This window comes from Mauremys mutica, chromosome 5 (assembly GCF_020497125.1).
Source record: "Mauremys mutica isolate MM-2020 ecotype Southern chromosome 5, ASM2049712v1, whole genome shotgun sequence".
NCBI classification, from domain to species: domain Eukaryota; kingdom Metazoa; phylum Chordata; order Testudines; family Geoemydidae; genus Mauremys; species Mauremys mutica.
The window spans coordinates 48,447,944-48,459,533 of NC_059076.1; the positions used below are offsets into that span (position 1 = coordinate 48,447,944).

General features: G+C 40.2%; 1 long non-coding RNA gene across 2 annotated transcripts in view; it reads right to left on the reverse strand.

Moving 5' to 3' along the window:
• LOC123371594 overlaps positions 1-10,661 on the reverse strand; it is a 197,001-nt gene extending 186,340 nt beyond the window's left edge. For both annotated transcript variants that reach the window (XR_006579859.1, XR_006579858.1), the window contains exon 1: positions 10,459-10,661. This is a non-coding gene — a long non-coding RNA (uncharacterized LOC123371594). The remainder of the gene's footprint in view (positions 1-10,458) is intronic.
• Between the last annotated feature and the right edge of the window lie 929 nt (positions 10,662-11,590).

The following is an 11,590-nucleotide window of genomic DNA, read 5'->3' on the forward strand; positions in this document are numbered from 1 at the left end:
ACTTGCAAATAAGAATTTATAGTCAGTGAAAAATTTCACAGTTGGTTATTTGGATTTTCAAGTCCCTCTGTGTATATTGAAAATAAGCCCATTGTAAATAAAGCCATGTCATGCAGGGTAGGAGATTTAGCAAACTAGCACTAGATTTATACAAGCTGTGGAATATTTTCAGTTTTTAGAATTGAAGTGTTGAGAAGCCAAGGATAGTGAAACATTTTAGCTTATATTGTGCAGTCCCAATAATCTATATATAGTCAAGGCCCTGTGTCCTTCATGACAACCCAGATCTTAATTCTGTGCAAAATGACTGAATTCTGCAGCACTCTCATACAAACTTGAACTTCTGTGGCAACTTCATTTAAATAAAAAAAATTAGGTTTTTATGGCCTGATCCAAAGCCTATTAAAGTTAACAGAAATCTTTCTATTGGCTTTTGGCTCAGGTCTTTAATGAATTAAATATGAAGACAAAATACAAACATTACAGTACACTCTGTTATTCATTTGAGATTGAAGTCTGTTTTACATTGTCCCCATATTTTCAGTTTTTGATATGCCACAGATTTGTGGAGTGAGAACTGACAGCTGCATCGTAAGACTTGTTGAGGTGAAGCTGAACGTTTTGGCTGCTGGAATTTTTGACATCTGGGGAGCCAGAGGAAGCAGTTTGAGACTGACAAACACAACAGTTGGATGCTTCACCTCAAATTATCTGCAGTGAAACAGTTAATGTTGATTTTGAAATTGTCACTAAGTTTCAGCCTTCACAGCCCATTGAGATAAGCAAGGCAATTCACATCGCTCAAGGTTGGTGTTTCAGGCTGTCTGCAGACTCAGGGATGCAATGCTGAGTCTGTTTAAACCCAGTTCAAATTCTGAAGATTTCTTTCACAACCATAAGGGGTAGATTAGGGACTTAATAATGGGACAATATGGCCCCTTATTTTATTTTTAAATAAAAGCTTTAATCTTGAGTACTATTCTGTGGCAAAGGGTGGATTTCAGAAAGACAGTTGCAGAACACATGGGGCTCTGGATATAATACACAGTATAGGCTTATGTGATAAATCTTTAATCTGATATAAATATAAGACTATTTTTATTCATAGATTTTGTCTTCAATATTCCTGAAAAGGTCAGGATTTTTGCAGATACTTATGGGACAAACTCCGATTGCCCTATTCAGAGCCTTATTGAGGTCATTGAAGCAACTTGTATGAAATGAAGTAAAAAGGATTTGACCTAATACAACTTTAACTGGTAACCAAGTTGGAAATTAAGGTAGCTTATCTTTAGAAATCAGATTCACCTGCTTAACTGTTCATTTGTTTTTGTAGTTTTACATGGCAGCAGTCAACATAAAAACCAATGAGTGTCTCAAGATAAGAAATTGCAGATACCTCATGAACAAACCAAGGGAAGTTTGCCAATCCATTTGGTAGAGGCACTACACTGAATTAATGGAGTTTCTCAACGTCACTCAGCCCCTTAAGGATGATGAATTTAAAATAAATTCTCTTTTCAAGTGAAGAACACAAAGCTGGGAGATAATTGCCTAGATCATTTATGTTGTCCTAATACATCAATATCTGGACTGCTTAAACTTCAATAATAAAGCTGAGCATGTAATTACATACTATTTTTAGCATAACCTAGAGTGCCATGGCCAATAATTTTACAGGTGTTTTTAAAGCTGATCCAGCGTAGCAGTAGAACAGGTTTCTCAGTAATGTCCATACATGAAAAGTGGACACAGAAGCTAACGCACACTAGATCCTCAGTCTGAAAGGTGATTGACTAGTGCGTGAAAACCTGGCACCTTGAAGTCAATGGCAAAGCTCCCATTGACTTAAACAGAGCTAGTATATCACCAAAGAGGTAGGAAATTAACTTTTTTTTTTGCTGCTCCCATTTTTGCAAGCTAAAATACTATGAACATTTTGATTTTCTAATAGGAAATGAAGCAATAATTTCTCAGTGTCTTCTATTCTTTGCTGAAGCAGAATCATTTACAGATCCATTGAATGTGTAATTTTAAACCCTTTTAATTTAAAATTTCTGAAACTCCTCACATTTATACACTATTTTCCTTTCTAAAACCTATAGATCTGTTTTAATTTTAGGCCTATCATAACTGATAGCCTAAATGTATTTGCTTTATAACACTTTCCATTCACCAAGCACAGAATGGGCTCAACCCTGCAAATTGCACCTCCCTGCCCTATCTTGACCTATTGCAGTCACCAAAGGTCTGTGAAGTGATGTTAGTACTGCCTTCCTTTTTGTAGAGTCTCTGTTACTGGAAAGGGGCTTTATTCTTATCTGGAGTGGGTTTGACTTCTGGACTGTTGGGTGGTTTGTTTGTTAATATTTTAAATATATTCTTTTTTGTGATCTTTATTTCATTAACTATTGAAGGGATACTCTTAAAAGGTTATAGTACTAAATATGGTTATTAGTTGCATCTTTTGGAAGAGTGCTTGTAATTGCTGTTTCTTGAGACTATTGTTTGTATTTTAAAGCATATATTTTTGTATAGTATTGATCTATGTATGTGAACTTGAATTAGGTCAATGTGTGTCAAGGTACACATACATAATTTTTTTTTTTTTTTAACAGTTGTGTTAGCAGGTTTCTTAAGGTTACTACTGAAAGAACAATACTGTGGGTCAGAATTAAGGTTGTGCAGAGATGAAATATGCATTATACTTGATTAGAACATACATGGTCCAAAAAAATAAGTAAGTTTCACAATTAAAGTATTAATTCATTCACATGAAGTGCTTATGTTTTATGTGAGAGGCAATAATGTGATGTGATCATTACCCCTTAGCAACCTCAACTGATTCTTTAAACAAAGTATTTTTTTAATATACCCATTTATTCATTACATCTTTAACTTCTTTTGTAGAGCTAAATGAGGACAGATTTTTACAACTGGAACAAATCAGATTATTAAAAGGTGAAACTGAGGGGGCCCCTCAAGCCAACACTGACTCCTACAGAACCCTGCCTCTTTCAGGATGAAACCACCTCTGTACAACAGGCCAGCACAAAGAGCTTGCGTTAGCTGTCTCTGGGGGGTGAACATCACCCTCACTGCACACCTGGGAAGATATACACAGTATCTAGGTAATTAAATTAATCAGGTATAGCTTGTTTTCACACAGATAAGTGATTTGCCAATATTCAATTACTCAAAAAAAGTTATTTTTACAAATACACTTTTTCTAGAACACTAATACTGAGTGACATTAAGGAGAATATAAATTCAGAGATTAAGTATCACTGCTTTTTTTTATCCCTTATTACCTGTCTAACCAGCATTTCATGACCAAGGCAAGAAGGGCTTCTTACCTCTTCCTTACTAAACTGACTCTCATTTAAAAAATGTTTTATACACTTTTGGATGTTAAACTCTCCAAATTTATGTTGTGATTTACATGGAGCTGCTGTGTAATGATTTATTCATACTGATCTTGTTAGTGGGATGCTTGCTGTGATTGTTTTTGTAAAACAAGAAGTCATTTTACAAGAATGATTTACAGTTCACCTTTAATTTTTTTTTTTTTAAATTAGACCACAGATGAAGGGAACAATAGGTATATAACTGGTCATACTATCTACAAAAAGGCAAATAAGGACTACCCAGGGAACTATAGATCAGTCAGCTCAACTTTGGTACCCAGAAATATAATGGAGCAAATAATCAATTTGTAAGCACCTAGAAGAAAGAAGGTGATAAGTAAGGCTACAATTTAATCATGGGTATTTTTAGTAAAATTCATGGATAGGTCACAGGCAAGAAACCAAAAACACAATACATACCACGGCCTGTGGCCTGTCCATGACTTATACCATAAATACCCCTGATTGAAGCTTAGGGGGGCACTGCCAGGGTGGAGGGGGGCATAGCCCAAGGCACCAGCTGCCTGGGGAGTGGGGGTGGGGGAAGCTCTAGGGGGCCAGCGGGGAAGGCAGGTGCAGGGAGAGTGGAGCTCATTGGGGTGGGGGGTTGAATGTGGGGGACTCAGCAGAGAGTGGACTGGGTGAACATGTGGGGGTCCAGATGCAGGGGGGAAGGAGCTCAATGGGGATCTGCATGTAAGAGGGTGGAGCTTGGCGGGGGAGGAGTCTGGGTGCAGGGCTCACCAGGGGTGATCCAGGTGCATGGAGCTCCATATGCAGGTGGTGAGGCTCAGCAAGGTGCGGGTTCAGGTGCAGTGACTCAGTGGTGTGGATGAGGCTCAGCTAGAGGTTCTGGCTCTGGGCAGGGGGCGGGGTCTGGATGCATTGGGGTTGGGCAGACAGGGGAGCAGCTCCCCATATAGTGACCCCTCCCCCTGCATTTGCCAGCACGCTGGTAGACAGGCAAGCTACACCATTCCTTAGGCTGGAACAGCTTCTTTCTCTGCAGCCAGTAGGGTGACCAGACAGCAAGTGTGAAAAATCAGGACAGGGGGTGGGGGGTAATAGGAGCTTATTTAAGCAAAAGACCCAAAAATCGGGACTGTCCCTATATAATCGGGACCTCTGGTCACCCTAGCAGCCAGCCATTTTCATTTCATATTGAGTGAGGTAGGCCAATGGCTCCATCTTCTCCCTACCCTTTTCTCTCCCCCTTGAAGCAATTTGCACCCTAGGAAACACAAAAGTAGCAATCCATGTACTCCTCTGACCAGTGACAATCAGAGTACCTGTGCTCATCACCCAGGGGACCAAAAAAAAAAAGTATCCTTATACTCTTCTGCCTCTGTGCAACCATGCAAGGCCAAAATAGTTTAATTCTCCTATTGTGGCTCTAAACTGCATCTGCCTAATGGTCTAAAGTTAGGATTCCCTTCCTTCTATGCTTTTGCACAGTTCTTTATCTCAGTGGCTCTCAAACTGGGGGTTGGCACCCCTCAGGGGGTTGCGAGCTGTCAGCCTCCACTCCAAACCTCGTTTTGCCTTCAGCATTTATAATGGTGTTAAATATATAAAAAGGTGTTTTTAATTTATAAGGGGGAGGGAAGTCACACTCAGAGGCTTGCTGTGTGAAAGGGGTCACCAGTACAAAAGTTTGAGAACTACTGCTTTATCCCTTTTGTTACTCATTATTTCCTCTTTTGTCCTTTTTTCTGCACTCAAACAAGCTCTGGTCTCCCACATTGACAAGGAAACATTATTTATATTAACATAGACCCTACGATACCTAGTCATGGACCCGGACTCCATTGTACTAGGAGCAGAACAAATATTTGACCCCCTTTCTCTTGAACCAAGGCTACCCGGACTCTCTTCTTCCTTTCTCAGTAAAATTTAGGAGAGTGCTATTTATTCACAGCTTTCATTTGTACCACTGCTTACTTCTTCCCCTCCTGTCAGCTGCCACCCTAACCAATCGTTCTCATGAAACTGTTGTTCTTTTCTCCTCCACACCCCCAGTGCTATAGATTTTTCTTTATTCTTTTCAAGCTTTCAGTGGCTGAGTAAGCACAATCTTCTCAAGGTCATGTTCATCCCTTGTGTAATGAAATATTAGGATTTGCCCCTGCCCATTTCTGGCATGACAGCTCAGTTGGGGGCGGGGGTTTCCCCTCTCCCCATAGTGCCAACCTTATCTTTCTATCCATTGCTTTCTGTGTCCTGAGTGCAACAACATGGGAGATCTCTCCTCTAATGCTGCAGCAAATGCCCGGAACATAGGTCTGACTGGGGATTAGACCTCACAGAGGGCATGATAAAGGAGCCGTGAAACAGTACAGCAAAAGTCTGACTGGAATTTTTTGTCTTCACTAAGGTGGAGCTTTTCAAAAGTCATGCACAACAAACTCCCCTCTGTGCTTTTGAAAATCTCCCCATTTCATTCCCTATCATCTTTTAATTTTCTCAAAATAACTGTTTCATTCTTTAAAACCATTTTTTCTGTTCACATAAAATAATACATGCTACTATTTTACTTTAGAAGATGCATAGGAGCCCAGTGTGCAGGAACCCTTCAAAAGCCCAAGTTCCACATTTAGCTTTTGTGCTGTCACTTGCTGCATTCTTACCAATTCTCTGGATAATAAGAAAGAATCCCCAACAAGTATATAGGAGTTGAACGTAAAAACTCTGACACCAGATGGTGCTATTTTGCTATTTTTAGAAAGCATGTGAAATATTTAGATATTAAAAGAATAAATTTTGACAAAATCTAAACTAGAGAGAAAAGTATCTATTGCATCAAATTATTGGCCAGTTATGTGACTGCTTTAATGATCATGTATTCAGCATTTTAAGGAACTATGGATTTTCAGAGCATATCGGATATGAAACAAAAAAATAAATGTCTTAACCTTTTGCAAATAATCCTGATTAACTCATGTTGAAAAGTTATATAAAATGCTTAATCCACAAAAATACTACATTTGCTTCTAAGAGTGTGGTTTAAACCCACAAAAGTGGAATTTCAGTTACAACCAGCTATCACACAACGTGGAGAGGAGGGGGAGAGAGAATTAAGGGCAGAATATCTGGATTATTGGCCATAACTTTTCATTCCTTTTTTTATGCAAGTATGAGAGAGGAGTTGTTCCTTCTCTCCATTTCTTCTGTTGATTTGAGGCGTATTCAGTATTCCTAGCCCCAAGCATTAAAAATTCATGAGTCAGCCCCCTCACCCCAAAGTCACAAGACTGTCTTACAAGGGAAATTGGGCTGTATAGTTTGGATGTCCTCCACCTCAGTAGAAGGGGGACCAATCTCCTCAGGGATAGGCTGGCTAGAATAGTCAGGAGAGGGTTAAACTAATAGCGAAAAGGAAAAATAGGGAAGATATAAACACTCAGCACAAATGTAAGATGTTGGGAACAAAATTCATCAAGAAACTAAAAGGACATGGAAAAGTTGTTATTTAATTGCCTGTACCCAATGCTAGGAGCCTGGGTAACAAAAGGAATTGGAACTGCTCATTTATGAGCATAAATCTGATCAAGTTGGTATTACTGAAACCTGATGGGATGATTTGCATGATTGTAATGTTAAAATCAATAGCTATCTATTTAGGAAGGATTGAGTTGGGGGGGCAGAAAAGGATGGGGGGGTGAATTCTGTCAAAAATGGCATTACCTGTTTCCAAGTCACTGATAATTTGTGGAGAAAGGGAACTTGAATGCTTATGGATCAATATCCTAACAGATTATGCATAAGATGGGATATTAGTTGGCATCTGCTATAGATCACCAAATTTCACTAGTGAACAGGATGACCTTCTCCTCATGCACCTATCTATAACATGTAGGGGGCAAAAAACTGTGTTATCACAGAAGGACTTCAATTTGAGTGGCATATGCTGGAGGTGTCATACTGCCAGGACTAAAACATCCTTGGAATGTCTAAACATTATAGATTAAATTTCTTAACTCAAAATGTGTTGCACCCGACATGGGGGAATTCTTTATTAGATCTTATCCTAAAGAGAAAATGACCATAGGAAAAAAAATAATGGTAGCTTAGGTACAAGTGATCGTGACTTGATCACAGAACTTGCAAGAAGAATAAAGTCCAGACTAGTAAAATATGTGTTTGGTGCTTTAATGGGTCCAGTTTCACAAAATTGGAAACAATTACAAGCCAGATCAGGTGAGAGGAAGAATTTAATCAGAAAAATGTGAATGATAATTGGGAATAATTTAATAACACCTTACTATATGCCCCAAAATCCACAATCAGGGGGAAGAGGCCATGCTGGTTTTAAAAAAAAAATGCACTGGTTTAGAGGGGAAGCAATGGCAGCTATAATATAATAAATGGAAGAAAGGGGAAGTTGATAGTAATGAATATAAAAGTCAGAAGATAAGAATTTTAGGAAGTTGATCAGGGAAGCAAAGAGACACAAGGAGAAATCTATGGTCAGTAGAGTTAAGGACAATATGGAGGGTTCTAAACATATATATTAGGAACAACAACAACAACAACAACAAAAAGTCCTGACAATGGTTTTGGTCTGTTACTACATGGAAATGTAGAATTATCAATAATAATTCAGAAAAAGCAGAAGTGTTAAATAAATATTTCTGTTCTGTATTTGGGAAAAACAGATGATACAATCTCATCATATGGTGAAACACTCTTTTCATTCCACTAGTATTTTTGGAGGATGTTTAAGAGAAACTACTAAAGTTAGACATTTTTAAATCAGCAAGTTCAGATAACTTGCCTCTTGTTGAAAGAGCGAGCTGAGGAGCTCAATGGACCATTAATGTCAATTTTCAATAAGTCTTGGATTGCTGAGGAAGTTTCCAGGATTATTTGTATCAAACTGACAAAACAGGTATAACATGCAGTGCTGCCAACATGAGCGGAGTTATTGCAGCTACTTTTGTGGGGATTGCATCAAAAAACACAAACAGCTCAGGAATTTTGCTTAAGTTAACTACAGTTTTCTCCTTTGGCCACTAGAAGCCACTCTGCTACAGGCAGCTGCCTGCAGTATCTAGGCATCCCTGGGTAGGTCTATATCGCAATAAAAAAAACCCACAGCACAAGTCTCACAGTATGTTAACACTGCAATTAGACACCCATGGCTGGTGCCTGCCAGCTGACTCAGGCTCATGGGGCTCAGACTAAGCAGCTGTTTAACTGCAGTGTAGACATTAGGGCTCAAGCTGCAGCCCAAGCTTTGGGACCCTCTTAACTCTCAAGGTCCTAGAGCCTGGACTCCAGTCTGAATGTCTACACTGGAATTAAACAGCCCCTTAGCCAGAGTCAGCTAGCATGGACCAGCCATGAGTGTCTAACTGCAGTGTAGACACACTTTCAGAGCCCAGCTCAATTAACTCAGGCTACAGGGCTAAAAGTCTGGGCTCAAGCCTGAATACCTACAGTGCAGTTTTTAGCCCTGCAGCCTGAGCCCAAGTCAGCCACCCCAGGCCAGCCACACCTGTGCTCCAGGTCTTATTCCAGTGTAGTTGTATCCCAGGTGTACTCTGAGCAGGGCAGAGCTGGACCCTCCCGCCAAGATTAGCAACCATAGCGTCAACCTCACCATGACAGTACACAACAAAAGAGTTATTGGAGGTAGCAGGCCAGGGCAGCCCCTTACCCTGCAGGCTGGAAAGAGGGGACAGCAGCTGGAACCTACCAGGGAATATGGAGACTATAGGACCTTGCTGGGACAAAAGAGGATTGAAGAAGCCAGCCCGGAAGAGAGGTTTCAGGGACTGCAGGATACTATCTGGGGAACTGGAGAGTGGGGAAGCAAGTGTGTGTGTGTACGTACACACAGTTATGTGTAGAAGTTTGGATTTCAGTCTGTAATTGTCACACATGGTGGGGGGAGGGGTTCTCAGGAAGAAGCTTAAAAAGAAAAGACACAGAAAACAGACCAAAAACCATTTTAAGAAAAGAAATCTAAGTTTTTAAGTCATGATTTTGGGAGTTCTAAGTTGTGATTTGTGAACTCTGTGGTTTAGGAATACTGAATACTTTAACTGTCCTGAACCAGGTTTTCTGATCTGGCCAATGTGCACTCAGCATACAGCCACATAAGAGGAAATGGTAATCACCTTTGGAGCTCCTGGAACCAGCCAGAAACCAGTCTGGTCTTTAGTGTAAATTAGAGCAGCCCAAAAGGAATCTTGATCCCAGTCTTATCCTCTAGCCACTATAAGTTGCAAAAGTAATTCTACATAGAACAGTTATTCAACTAAACACAACTTTAAGATTTACAAGCTAAGTCTGGCTTTATAGGAGTGTATTTCAGAGATACTCTTTCACTGAATAAATGCTAAAGCACAGAAGGGATCAAATAGCAAATCTCAACCTGGAAAATATTTGTAATCTCTCAGAGGGTCAGAGCAATGACAATGCTGAAAATTGAGTCCTGTCTACACCAGAGTTTGTACCTTTGCTAGTACCAGGGCAACTAAAAAACAGCTACAATTTTCTAGTATGCATATGGTGCTAGAGTAAAAATAAAAGACCTAGAAAAATGTTTACGTGATCTACCATTCTTTTCAGTTCTTATAACCCTAACCACTATCCTGGTCAACATATCCCATCATATCAACCTAGCTGAGGGAGGGCTGACACAGAAGAGCACAGGGTCTATAAAGCCCTAGTAATTTTACTGATTGTTGCGCTATGGGGACCCACTGAAGTGCTCTCTTGTAGCTGGGCCCAGCATAGCAGACGGTCTCTCCAGTCCCATGGTAGTTTACCTCTTCTTGTGACAGCCCTCCAGCCAGGTCACAATTTAATTCCACCCTTCCCAGGTGAAGAGTACAACACAAGACAGCCTTCTGCCACCTTTGGGGCTTTTCCTAAGCCTGTCAGTTAGGTTCATCTTCCACCCTACCCTGGCATCAATACTTCTTATATAACACTTATGCACCCTTTCCTCAGAGCTGGTAGGGGAATCCAGGCCCTGGACCATGGCCAAGGGACTTTGGTTTAACATTTTCTTGTTTCATATAGCCACTTCCTACCTACCTACCTCTAGTTTGTGTTTAACACAGGCTCTCCTCTGGTTCCTCATCCACCAGCTTCTCCCAGCTCCTCCTTTCTCTGCTGGAACACTGCTCCTGCAGAATTAGCTGTCTGTGATCTGCCCCCTTTCTAAGCCCTATTCCAGAGAATAGGAACACATGACCTCAGCTCTCAGTAGTTTCTCGGTCTTCCCTAAACCTCCCCTGTAGCTTTCACTTCCTTCTTTTATAAAGCCCCAGCTCCTCAACACTTGGGTCTAATAACAAATCAAGCTTAGCTCACCTTGCTGCACCTGGAGGGTGTGTCAACTGAGGTCTCAAATTCCTGTTAACCTTTTGTTCTCCTGTATGGGGTAGGCACACCATCACATTTTGAATGATATAATGTCCCAAATTTATCCCTAATGCAACACCATTGATTTCAGTCATATTACACCAAGGAATAATTTGACTCAGTATATTTTCTGTCATTGTATATACTACAACCAGGAACAGGCTTTATGCACAGAGTAGACAGTGCTTAGTCTGTGTGTAGGGGCAAAAGGATGGAGGAACTGGAGATCAGAAATGCATCAAGGAGAGGGAAGAAAAGATGAAGACACATTTAATAAATATTTGGGTAATTAGGACATGATACAGAAAGAAAGGAGGAAGGACAGACAAAGGACACATAAAAAGGAATAGAAAAAACAAACACTTCTCTTTCCTGCTTTCCGCCTACTGTTTTCACTCCATTTTTCCCACTCCCTTCTTTCTATTTTTCTTCAATCTATGCCTTTCTTTTGAAGATGCTCATTAATATGCATTAACCAGAGTTGGATTAAGGCATAGGCAATACAGGCACAGTTTCTAGAGTCATGTGATGACATCAAAATCTCAACTTTCATTTTTTTTAAATAATTAAGTCTCAAGCCTTAATGATTGCAAATAAACTATGAACCCAACATGACCACTGCAGTGACGTCTGCCGGGAGTCTGACTTCATAATTCTCAGAGGTATGAACTGTCTAAAGAATTTCAGTGGGATGTTAATGCCAAGACCAGCACCAACCCAACAGAGAACTCTGTATATAAAGGAGGAAAAGAGGGTAATGAGCCTGACTCAACCTGATACACCTGCAGGGGTAAGCCACCCCTGGC